Source organism: Hyperolius riggenbachi, chromosome 6 (assembly GCF_040937935.1).
Source record: "Hyperolius riggenbachi isolate aHypRig1 chromosome 6, aHypRig1.pri, whole genome shotgun sequence".
Taxonomy (NCBI): domain Eukaryota; kingdom Metazoa; phylum Chordata; class Amphibia; order Anura; family Hyperoliidae; genus Hyperolius; species Hyperolius riggenbachi.
Genome location: NC_090651.1, coordinates 112,531,506 through 112,543,716, shown reverse-complemented (window position 1 = coordinate 112,543,716; position 12,211 = coordinate 112,531,506). Strand labels below are relative to the sequence as shown.

Sequence of the window (12,211 nt, the reverse complement as noted above, 5' to 3'; positions counted from 1 at the left end):
GGAGTATAGCTGGTGCAGCGGTTGCTACCAGCTATCTCTTCTGTTCTGTTTCCTGGGATCGCGCTAGCTACTTTGTGCTAGCGCTGGGGATCCTTCTGTTCTGTTTCTTGGGATCGCGCTAGCTACTTTGTGCGAGCGCTGGGGATCCTTCTGTTCTGTCTTGTCGGTCGCGATTGCGCTGTCACCAACGGCGGTTGATAGCGAATCGTTTTGTCTTGCTGAGATCGCACTAGCCGCTAGCGTTAGCGGCTGTGGATCTTTCTGATCTGTGTTCCTGCTTGGATCACACTTGCTCTGGCGGAAGAGCGGTGGATCCTTCCTGCCTAGTTCTTGTTTTTCGTGTGTCTGTCTTGTCCGCTGCGCTTGCTACAGGCTCGGTGAGGTAACCGTTAAGCAAGCGCTCGCGTCCCCTGTTTCATGTTTGTCTGTTTATGGTTAGTTAGGCGTGCTTGTCTCTATTGTGCTTATCACGTGGAGATCGCGCATAACCGCGTGCACTGTTGCGAATGAGTGCGGTGTTCGCGGTTAGCTAGCGGTTGTTATTTTCCATATCTCCTTATTGTATTTGCTGTGCCTTTGCTACCCTCGTATTCTATTCTGTTCTGCCTTGTGTCACGTCTCGCGATCGCACCTCTCGCGATCGCGTTCCTATTTCGTATCTGCTGTTGTGTGTGCGCTGTCGCGGAGTGGCGACTGGATTGGCACACACACATACAACCTATCCCTTTTGCTCCATCTCATTCGCAATCGCCTCTCTTGCGATTGCGTTCTGTGCTTCGTACAATTCCTGTCTGGCACTTGTGGAGGTACAGAGGATTGGTTCCTCTGCACTCCCCAGCGCCATCTGCCGACAGGAATTTCCCTCTACAGGTGCGTAGCACCTTTTGCTGGGTTCCTGCTAATTATACGCTTGTGGAGGATCTCCGCCGTGTCAGCGCACGCGTTGTGCGCTGATCACGGGGAAAGTTCCACAATCGTGACACATTATGTTCGGAGTTCGGCCATGTTCGGCCCGAACCCGAACATCTAGATGTTCGCCCCAACACTACACGTGACCCGTTCGGCCAATCACAGCGATAGCCGTAACGTTCGGCCATGCGCTCTTAGTTCGGCCATATGGCCGAACAGTTTGGCCGAACACCATCAGGTGTTCGGCCGAACCCGAACATCACCCGAACAGGGTGATGTTCTGCAGAACCCGAACAGTGGCGAACACTGTTCGCCCAACACTAGTCTCTACCAGCTTTGCACATCTAGAGACTGAAATCCTTGCCCATTCTTCTTTGCAAAACAGCTCCAGCTCAGTCAGATTAGATGGACAGCGTTTGTGAACAGCAGTTTTCAGATCTTGCCACAGATTCTCGATTCGATTTAGATCTGGACTTTGACTGGGCCATTCTAACACATAGATATGTTTTGTTTTAAACCATTCCATTATTGCCCTGGCTTTATGTTTAGGGTCATTGTCCTGCTGGAAGGTGAACCTCCGCCCCAGTCTCAAGTCTTTTGCAGTCTCCAAGAGGTTTTCTTCCAAGTTTGCCCTGTATTTGGCTCCATCCATCTTCCCATCAACTCTGACCAGCTTCCCTGTCCCTGCTGAAGAGATGCACCCCCCGAGCATGATGCTGCCACCACCATATTTGACAATGGGAATGGTGTGTTCAGAGTGATGTGCAGTGTTAGTTTTCCGCCACACATAGCGTTTTGCATTTTGGTCAAAAACTTCCATTTTGGTCTCATCTGACCAGAGCACCTTCTTCCACATGTTTGCTGTGTCCCCCACATGGCTTGTGGCAAACTGCAAACGGGACTTGTTATGCTTTCTGTTAACAATGCCTTTCTTCTTGCCACTCTTCCATAAAGGCCAACTTTGTACAGTGCATAACTAATAGTTGCACTATGGACAGAGTCTCCCACCTGAGCTGTAGATCTCTGCAGCTCATCCAGAGTCACCATGGGCCTCTTGACTGCATTTCTGATCAGCGCTCTCCTTGTTCGGCCTGTGAGTTTAGGTGGACAGCCTTGTCTTGGTAGGTTTACAGTCGTGCCATACTCCTTCCATTTCTAAATGATCGCTTGAACAGTGCTCCATGGGATGTTCAAGGCTTTGGAAATCTTTTTGTAGCCTAAGCTTGCTCTAAATTTCTCAATAACTTTATCCCTGACCTGTCTGGTGTGTTCTTTGGACTTCATGGTGTTGTTGCTCCCAATATTCTCTTAGACGACCTCTGAGACCATACCAGAGCAGCTGTATTTGAACTGACATTAGATTACACACAGGTGCACTCTATTTAGTCATTAGCACTCATCAGGCAATGTCTATAGGCAACTGACTGCACTCAGATGAAAGGGGGCCGAATAATTATGCACACACCACTTTGCAGTTATTTATTTGTAAAAAAAATGTTTGGAATCATGTATGATTTTCGTTCCACTTCTCATGTGTACACCACTTTGTGTTGGTCTTTCATGTGGAATTCCAATAAAATTGATTCATGTTTGTGGCAGTAATATGACAAAATATGGAAAACTTCAAGGGGGCTGAATACTTTTGCAACCCACTGTATATGTTTTCCTTCTGTCCTGTGCAAGAGTTGAGGTCTCACTTTAAATGTGACACTCTTTCCTGGGTCGTCTCTGTGTAATGGGTGGCAAGCATATGAGCTGCCCTACAGTGGTAAAAAAAAGCTTTTTTTCCATACATATTGCTGACTGTTTTATCACCTGTTTATCACCTGTTTATCACCTGTTTTACCGCACTTTTATCAAACATTTATCACACTTGGTAAATTTTTTAGTGAATACTCAAAAAAAATCGGTAATTATCACTGGAGGTAATTTTTCACCTAAAAAAGAGTTACCGCACATGGTTTTGTGAATAGAGCCCAATCTTGGGGGTTGATGGCACGCACCTTCTGAACACTGTACTTTGGTCCAGGGCCGCACGAAATCACAACAGCACGACCTCGAACAGACCTGCCAGGTGGCCTGCCTCTGCCTGTTTTGCCCATATTGGGGGGATGCACTGACTTGACTAATGCAATGTGCAGTCACACAGGTGCAGTGAACAGGTATGCAGTGATTGGTATCAATACAATGTGCAGCTGTCACACACACACAGGTACCATGAACAGGTGCAGTGACTGGTGGTATATAACACTGCGTGCGCTCACGTGGGTAGGTGGCGCACTACTGAACCGGTATGCAGGGATTGGTATTACAAATGTGCAGCTGTCACACACACAGGTACTGTGAACAGGTGCAGCGACTGACTGCTATATAACACGGCGTGCGCTCACGTAGGTTGGTAGGTGCACTGAACAGGTGGGCATGCAGTGATTGGTATTACAAATGTGCAGCAGTCACACACACAGGTACCGTGAACAGGTGCAGTGACTGACTGGTATATAACACTGTGTGCGCTCACGTAGGTAGGTAGGTGCACTGAACAGGTTGGTATGCAGGGATTGGTATTACAAATGTGCAGCTGTTACACACACAGGTAGTCACTGAATGTGATGTCCTGGGCCTGGCAGTGGCACAGTAGGAATTACCAAGGGGCCAAGGTCCAGCAACTGCGACTGACTGACAGGGCTGTATATGCAACACAAGTGTCTGTGGAACACACACACAAAAAAAGATAGATCATAAGAACAACATTAGCTCTCAAAAGAGCTGTTAAGGATGGGGAGTGCTTTTTAGCAATAAGCATCAGAAAGAAGGAGCTAAGCTTTTCCTATGTCAGCAGGTTCTCTCCCTTCTCTAATTACTGCAGCCACACCACAAGTGAGTGAATAGGCTGATGCTGCCTGCGTTTTATAAGGGGGGGGGGGGCGCTCCAGGAGTGAGTGTAGCCTAATTGGCTACCCTGTGTCTGCTGACTGTGATGTAGAGGGTCAAAGTTGACCCTAATGATGTAGTATAGGGGGCGGGTCGAACTAGCATATAGTTTGAGGTTCACCGCGAACATGAACCACCGAAGTTCGTGCAAATAAGTTCGCGGCTGAACCGTTCGGCCATCTCTATATAAAAGTGATCACCAGCACAGCACCATTGAAGAGCTAATACTGGTCAATGGGCCCCGGTGTGGTCGTAACCTCTGCATCCCCTATTGCTGCCTCTTATATTTAGCGGTCTGCTTAAAGCAGAGATCCGAGATGAAAAACTAACTGTAACAAGTAACTTGTCTATATATCTTATCTAAAGTTTAGATCGTTTACACAGCAAATCTATCTGCAAACAGCTTCAACAGTATATGATTATTTCTTCCTCTGATACAATGAGAGCGGACATGTTCTGCTTGTGATCATTACACACAGGCAAGCTGTACTGCATCTCAAGCCCTCAGCCTGTGAAAACTTCACTCCCCTCTTCTCCTCCCTTCTCCCCACCTGCCTCTGAAATCTCTGGCTAGTAATCTCCTCCTCCTCCTGCCCAGACTGAGCTCCCATAATCCCTTGCTACTAAGGCACTCTGGAGAAGCTGTGGGCGTGGCTTGTTTAGTTTATAGGGAATTAGAGTATTAAAGAAAAAAGTATTTGGCTTGAGGAATGCCCTATAAACTATATGAAAGGAACACAATTATGCAATGAGTAAAGGTTTATCTCAAGTCCACTTTGAAGTGATAACTGTGAGGTCACAAATAATAAAGATATAAATATAGTGGAATCTGTAGTAGTAAACATGTATCTTGTTTACACAGAGTGTGCGCATGATATATTGCTAATCATGTTGATTTTGTTGTGAATGAGTGAATAAATCAGACCAAAACAAGATGTACATTTTACTGGCAGACACCACCGTACAGCGGCAGACTTAATACTCTGTCACTAACGTGCAGCCACCTTCCCAAACACAAATGGTGTGGATAAACAGTTCCCTGGGCACTCGCTGGCATCAGCAATGCCCTGGGTCACTGGCTTTCCATGAGCTGGACACGTGGTGCACTGTATTTGCCAAACTGACAGTCCAGATATTAAAAACATGTTTTCCAAAGTCCCTGACAGATTGGATGTAAACACTTTTCAAAAACAAGTAATTTAACTGATGGTGTTTAGTTTAGCTGCACAAATAAACGTGTCTATTGACTTGCAACTGACAATATGCTGCTTAAGAGCGGGGGGGGGGGGGGGGGGGGGGCACATGTTCCTGCTATAAGCTGGTTTTAAGCCTTAAAGTGGACCTGAATTCAGAACTCCTCTCTGCTGTAAAAGATACACAACAGCATAATAACCTTTAAAGGGAACCAGAGACGAACCAATGCTAAAAATATAAAAAGATGTTATGCATACCTGGGGCTTCCTCCAGCCCCATAAGCCTGGATCGCTCCAACGCCGCCGTCCTCCGCTGCCTCTGTCCGCCGGTACCGGGTCCCGTCACTTCCGCCTGGACGCGACCAGTCTTCCGCATGCACAGGGGCTCCCTCCGGCTTTGTACGCATTCGCGTGTGCAGTGTGGAGGGAGCGCACTGTGCTTGTGTCGACTGGCTTGGCTGGCCGAAATGATGGGACCCGGTACTGGCGGACAGAGGCAGCAGAGAATGGCGGCGTGGGAGCGATCCAGGCTTATGGGGCTGGAGGAAGCCTCAGGTATGTATATGTTATCTTTTCGTCTCTGGGTCTCTAAACAAAAAAAACCTATATTTGTTACAGCTGATACAAATCCTAAAATAAATCTACTTCTTGATTCATGGAAGCAGACATATTGTTTACAGCCTGTGCTTTCAAATGGGCTTATCTGCTTATCTGCCATAGGCAGTCATGTGACACAGGGTAGGATCAACATACAACTTGTGATTAAACACAAATGAGGGGAATTAAACAAGCTAAACTCTCTAAATACAATCGGGGTGCATTTCTCTCTGTTTTTATTCTGTCCTGTGCAAGAGTTTAGCTCCACTTTAAAGGAGACCTTAATGGAATTCAGTAGCTTGCTCACTAAATAAGAATAACAATGTAGCATTTGTTCCTGTATTCTTTGGGGGCCCTGAACTTATCACATGCTATATGGATCAAGACCCGATTCCTTGAACATTATTGCTGGGCCGCAGCTGTACAGACACGTGGTTAGTCTGCAGGCTAACAATGTGTTCTGTTGCAATGCCGTGGGGAGAAAAGGGGCTGGATGGAGGACAAAGGAGAGGCACAGATGTGATGTCACAAGGCGGCCAGGGCAAGAGGCTATCCGAACCCCAGATTATCAGAAGAGGCGGTTGTTATCGGCCACCTCAGGTGACTTTACTAATAGGAAGGAGGAGGAAGAGGAGCACTCTAATCGTGAAACACAGTTTATTTATTTGTAAACAATGCAATAAAATGCACTTAGATTCAAAGAATAAATAAACTCAGTACACAAATAAAGAGAAGCCGTAGCCAAGAATTGAAATTCATCCCAATCAGTAGCTGATATCCCCTTTTACATGAGAAATCTTTTCCTTTTCACAAATGGATCATCAGGGGGCGCTGTATGACTGATATTGTGGTGAAACCCCTCCCACAGTGTGATGTCAGTGCCTCACAGCACTGAGGTCCGGACATCACACTATGGGAGCCTTGTTGCATTGTGGGAAATAACAGCTGTTTCCAACTGCCAAAAATACAAGCAGCATCTCCTTCCATTGACATCACCTGTCAGCAGTAAAAATGTCACGATATGATAAATGTCAGAATGTAAATCAGGGAGAGGAGAGATTTTACAATGAGCAAACACTGACTAAATCATTTATACATAATTATTGTAAAAATTAAGCACTTTTTTATTACATTGTTTTCACTGGAGTTTCTCTTTAGGTTACATGTTACCAGAACTCTTTTTCATTTTATTTCATGAAAAAGCTGCTGATTAAAAATAAAAACAATATTATACCCCCCACACCATTTAAAAAAAATTAATAATAATGTTGAGCTTTAAGAAGTAGCTTCAAAAATGTCAGCTGAATCCCTTTTGCACGTCTGTTACGAAAAAGACATTTAGAGAGCAAATATCTCCCTTGCCTTTTTTATGATCCTTCCGGGAATAATAAGTGAGAAGGCAGCAAAGTGCAGATCAATGATGGTGCTCTGAGATTTAACATTTAAGCATTTCTTGCACTTTGCTTAGCACATGTCTTTTTCCCCTTCAAAGTTATTGCATGACATCCAGTAAACTGTAATAACTATAAAATATAACCTTACGTTAAAATACAAAAAAAAGTGTAAGCATGATCAAAGCTTCCTGTCCTGAGGTTATGCCAGGACAATAACAGAGGCTGTCGTGTGCGTTTGTGAGATGCTCATCTGGTTCTTACTGATAGTCTTCACCATATTGTACCAGATGAATGTTGTGTTTGCACTTTACAATATCTGTAGTACTCTATTATTCTGATTCATCTGTGCATCAAGGCTGAAAACCTCTCCGAAGAAAATTCATCAAGAATTCTGTGTGTCCACAGCACAGCTCAATGGGTTTCTGCAGGGCTGTGTGGTCTTCCCACAATGTCTTCTGTAAGTCTTTGTGGAATGAAGTGTCTGAGACAAATGGAAGGTTCGCTATTTGCTGATGAGAGGCAGCCGCTTATCAAAATTCCCAGAGCAGTTACTAGGCATTCTGATAAAGTGGTTGCCAAGTGCTTACTGAGCAGTTTGGAAGGGTTAAGTGTTAACTCTTTACTCCCTACCAAGAACAGAGGGGAGTTTTGTGTGAGGAATGTGTCTGTATCTGTTCTGTGAGTTCAGCGTAGGCATTTACAGTCCTCTCAGTTGTGGAGCAGGAAAGAGAACATACATTTAGATTTGCTACCAGGGGCAGTGCTTCTATAGGGTCAAACTGGGCAATTGCTCAAGCCATTAGCAACTTCATATTAATTTTATTGTTTGAGATAGTGCATTGCTTTTGACCTCAGTCGGCAGAACTCTTTGTGCTGTAAATTCTTGGAATGCTTTGATGTCTCTCTGCTAGCAGAAAATATAGAAACTGAAAGCATAAGTCCTCTGTTATTGTCTCACACTGCCCCCTAGTGACAAGTGGCCATACATACACAATGCAGCAGTACTAATTATTAGCAAGGGAATGTAACAAATTAGAAATAAAAAAGTGCTAAAATAAATCAGTCTGGAGCACTTGCAAGCCTCTAAAAAAAATTGGCTGCTAAAGAGTTAAAGGGCCACTTAAGTTAAAGACTATAGTGGTCAGAAAAATCAAAGTTCTGGCCACACTCAAATATCACAAGTAGGTGCTATGGTCAGTCTACTAGAGCACAAGCAGACCAATCTCCAATATAGTAATGACCAGCATGCATAAGTTCAAATATCTGTTTAAACTTCATGTTTTATTCAGAATGTACAATTTCATAGTTTATGGTGACAACAAGCATATAAGCTGGTAAACTGTATTCATCAAAGATCAAAGTCCATCAACTGGACTCAATTTCAAAATCTCCAGCAAAATACACAAAAAGGGAGAACAACTAGTTGCATCAGCTTACATTGATGGACAAACTGTCATCTTTACTTGAAGATGGACATATCTTTGTCCAAAACAGCTCCTGGCTGGCATAAACACTTGATGACAGTTTGTCTCTCAATGTAAGGAACTGCAGCTTGTTGTCCTTTTTTTGTATTTTGTTTGGAGGTTTTGCAGTTATACAAGTTGATTAACTTTGAACTTAAACATGAAGTTTAATCGGATATTTGAACTTATGACTGCTGGTCATTACTATATGGAGGGTGGTAGAGGTCACATGTTTACTGTCAGTACCGTATGAAGAGGAAATGGGCCCCAAATTCATTTTTGCCAAGGACCCCATGTTACCTAAAACTGTCCTTGTTGTCCACAGCTGGGTTTGGCATTGGCACAGAGTTCAGTTTCTATACGCAGCAGTTTCTAAATATTCTTAACCAGATGTTGAGTCTCACTGCCTCATCCACATCTAGGAACTGTTGCCTGCCAGCCAATGTGGTGCATGAACAGAATAATGTCTCTAGTGTCTTCTGAATGTCTAAGATTTCCTCATAAGGCCTCATGAGGTCTTCACCTACTGGCTGTCTACTACAACATATCTACTGGTACATATAATCCTTTTGCCAGGAAGTTTGTTTTTTTTACCAGTAATTGCTACATATAGTATAATCCTTTTGCCAGTAAAGACAGATAAGAAGGCTAAGCACATAAAGGTTTGATTTGATTTTATATAATGTAATCTCCTATCAGGCTGTTATTGCTCTTTTGGAGCCTGGCGAGATCTGCCATTGCTAAGATCGGCTACAAAGCTATATTACTGTGAAGGTATAAAGCACAGAACACAGAAAAGCTGTATCATGCACCCTATAGTCAGTTCTCCAAAGAAAAATTTCAAAGTCACTGGTCTGGATCCCAAAGCACTTCCTATCTCTTCTCCCTCTTGCCCTAAATAAATTGACTAGATCAATTTGAGGGCTAAAAACACATTCCAGATATCTTATTTATTTATTCATTTAATTTCATCTTTTTTGTAGCCTAAAATACTTGCTATGTGATCTTGACAAAACTGAAGGTGGTCATAAATGGTTTGATACCAAAAGCACCATTTAACCTCCCTGGCGGTATGATAAATGCGGCTGCGCGGCCGCGGGAGGGTATTTTTCATCTTTTTTTTTTCTAGCATGTAGCTAGCCTAGCGCTAGCTACATGCTTCCCCCCTCCCTGTGGCGTCCCCCCGTATTTACCGATCGCCGCCGGCGCCGCTTGCCCATAAGGAAATCCCGTTCTGAACGGGATTTCCTTGAGGGCTTCCCCCGTCGCCATGGCGACGAACGGAGTGATGTCATCGACGTCGTGACGTCGCAGGGAATCCCCATCCACCCCATAGCGCAGCCTGGCGGCGATTGGCCAGGCTGCGCAAGGGGTATGCGGGGGGGGGCCCTGTATTGCGGCGGATTGCGTCGCATCGGCGATCGCAACAAACGCGCAGCTAGCAAAGTGCTAGCTGCGTGTTTGAAAAAAAAATTATGCAACTCAGCCCAGCAGGGCCTGAGGAGTCCTCCGCGGCGGCTTACCCCGTGTCCAGCACGGGGTTACCGCTAAGGAGGTTAAGCGATTGATAGAAAGGATTGCTTAAAGGAATACTATTAAAGTATCTCAATTTCTGGAAGCAGCATTAATCAATATGGCAATAAGAGTCAGAACGAACACAGCATATGTTTCTGCTGTGCAGTGTGTCTTTTTTTAATATACCTTGCAGACAGCATCCCCTGAACAAACTGACGGCGACGGGTTATTCGGGCAGACCATTATGCTAGAGGTGATGCCTCTTGCCGAGTGCAGCTGTGATTATACTGTTTTTATGCTCCCCAACATCAGTGCAAGTTATGCAGCATGTTACTATGAGGAAGGAGAGACAACAACTCTCCCTCCCTCTCACTCCAAGTCTGCCCGGCCAATAACATCATGCTTACTTTTCCCCTTCTGTTTGCGTGTGAAGGGAATCGTCAATGTGCAGCGGCTCAGCACACAGAAGTTTCCCTTCACACTAGTGATGCCCGGTTCATGAGGGATTGGCTCATTTGAGCCGGTTCTTTCCAGTGAGTCGAGTGATCCGACTCATCACACTGAACCGAATCAGTTCAGTGGATGAGAAAGACACTGAACCGAGTCAGTCCAGTGGATGAGAAAGGAATCCTTTCTCATCCACTGAACTGATTCGGTTCAGTGTGATGAGTCGGATCACTCGACTCACAGGAAAGAACCGGCTCAAATGAGCCAATCCCTCATGAACTGGGCATTACTAGTGTCAAGGGAATCTTCTGTGTGCTGAGCCTATACACACTGACGATTCCCTTCACACGCAAACAGAAGGGGACAAGTAAGCATGATGTTATTGGCCGGGCAGACTTGGAGTGAGAGGGAGGGAGAGCTGTTGTCTCTCCCTCCTCATAGTAACATGCTGCATAACTTGCACTGATGTTGGGGAGCATAAAAACAGTATAATCCACAGCTGCACTCGGCAAGAGGCATCACCTCTAGCATAATGGTCTGCCCCAATAACCCGTCGCCGTCAGTTTGTTCAGGGGACGCTATCTTCAAGGTTTATTAAAAAAAGACACACTGCACAGCAGAAACCTATGCTGTGTTCGTTCTGACTCATATTGCCATATTGATTAACGCTGCTTCCAGAAATTGAGATACTTTAATAGTATTCCTTTAAAACAATAGTTTGAAGTTGAATCCTAACCCCAATATTAGTGCAGTTTTGATGAAATCTGTATGCTGGTCCAATCAAAACCATCCAAATCTCCAACCCTACATCAATTTATTTTGCTGATTTCAAAACAAAACAATGGGCTTGATTCACAAAGCGGTGCTAACAGTTAGCACCCTGGTGAAAAGCCCTTCATCACGCCTAAACTCAGATTAGGCATGATAAGTTTAGGTGTGATAAGTTTACCCGTGATAAATTTAGGTGTGATAAGTTTAGGCGTCATAACTATAGCACCAACTGGGTTAGCACCGCAGTGCACAACTGATCATAAGTTTTGCGCTAGCAAAGTCTGGTGCACTTCGCATAGAGTTTAATGGCGCTGCTTTGCGTGCGGGACTTTGCGCACGATCTAAACTTATCATGCCTAAACTTATCACGCCTAAACTGGCTTTTCACCAGCGTGGTGCAATGGTTATCACGCCTAAAGTCTCTAACTGAGTTAGCACTGCTTTGTGAATCAGGCCCAATAAATTTGGAGCAAAATTGATCACAATTTTATGACCTGTTCAATTGAGACAGTCCAATCACAGATTAACAGTGCAGCAGAAAATTTCAGGCAGACTTTATCAGTATAATTAACTCTGAAGAAAATCAATTATTTCGTGAAACTTTTTTGACCAACCTCAGTAACTTTTTTTTTTGCCTAGGAGCATCTACAAATTCTCCTCTCTACTTCAGTTTAGTGAATGGAGAATAAGAAAGTCAAACGCTGAATGAAGCATACAAACAAGACGAAGATGTATGCCAGTCAAAAATATTCACCAAGAAAATACTTACAAAAAAATAAAGAAAAATAATAACAGGATTCTGCTCAACACAGGTTCAGTTCACTCAATCTTGTTAATAGAATCCTGGAACATGTATAACATCCCTATTGACAATCTAACTGCTGCCTAATAAACACTTACTTTTGACTAGGAGTCAGAAAATTAGGTCTGACCCGTGTATAAGTCGGCCCTTATACTTTTATTTAGTGAGTCAGAACTAAATTTCTAGACT

General features: G+C 44.2%; 1 protein-coding gene across 2 annotated transcripts in view; it reads right to left on the bottom strand.

The window, feature by feature from the left end:
- Positions 1-12,211, bottom strand: part of ABCA4 (ATP binding cassette subfamily A member 4) — a 300,886-nt gene that overhangs the window by 31,239 nt on the left and 257,436 nt on the right. The gene's annotated exons all lie outside the window — the stretch shown is intronic.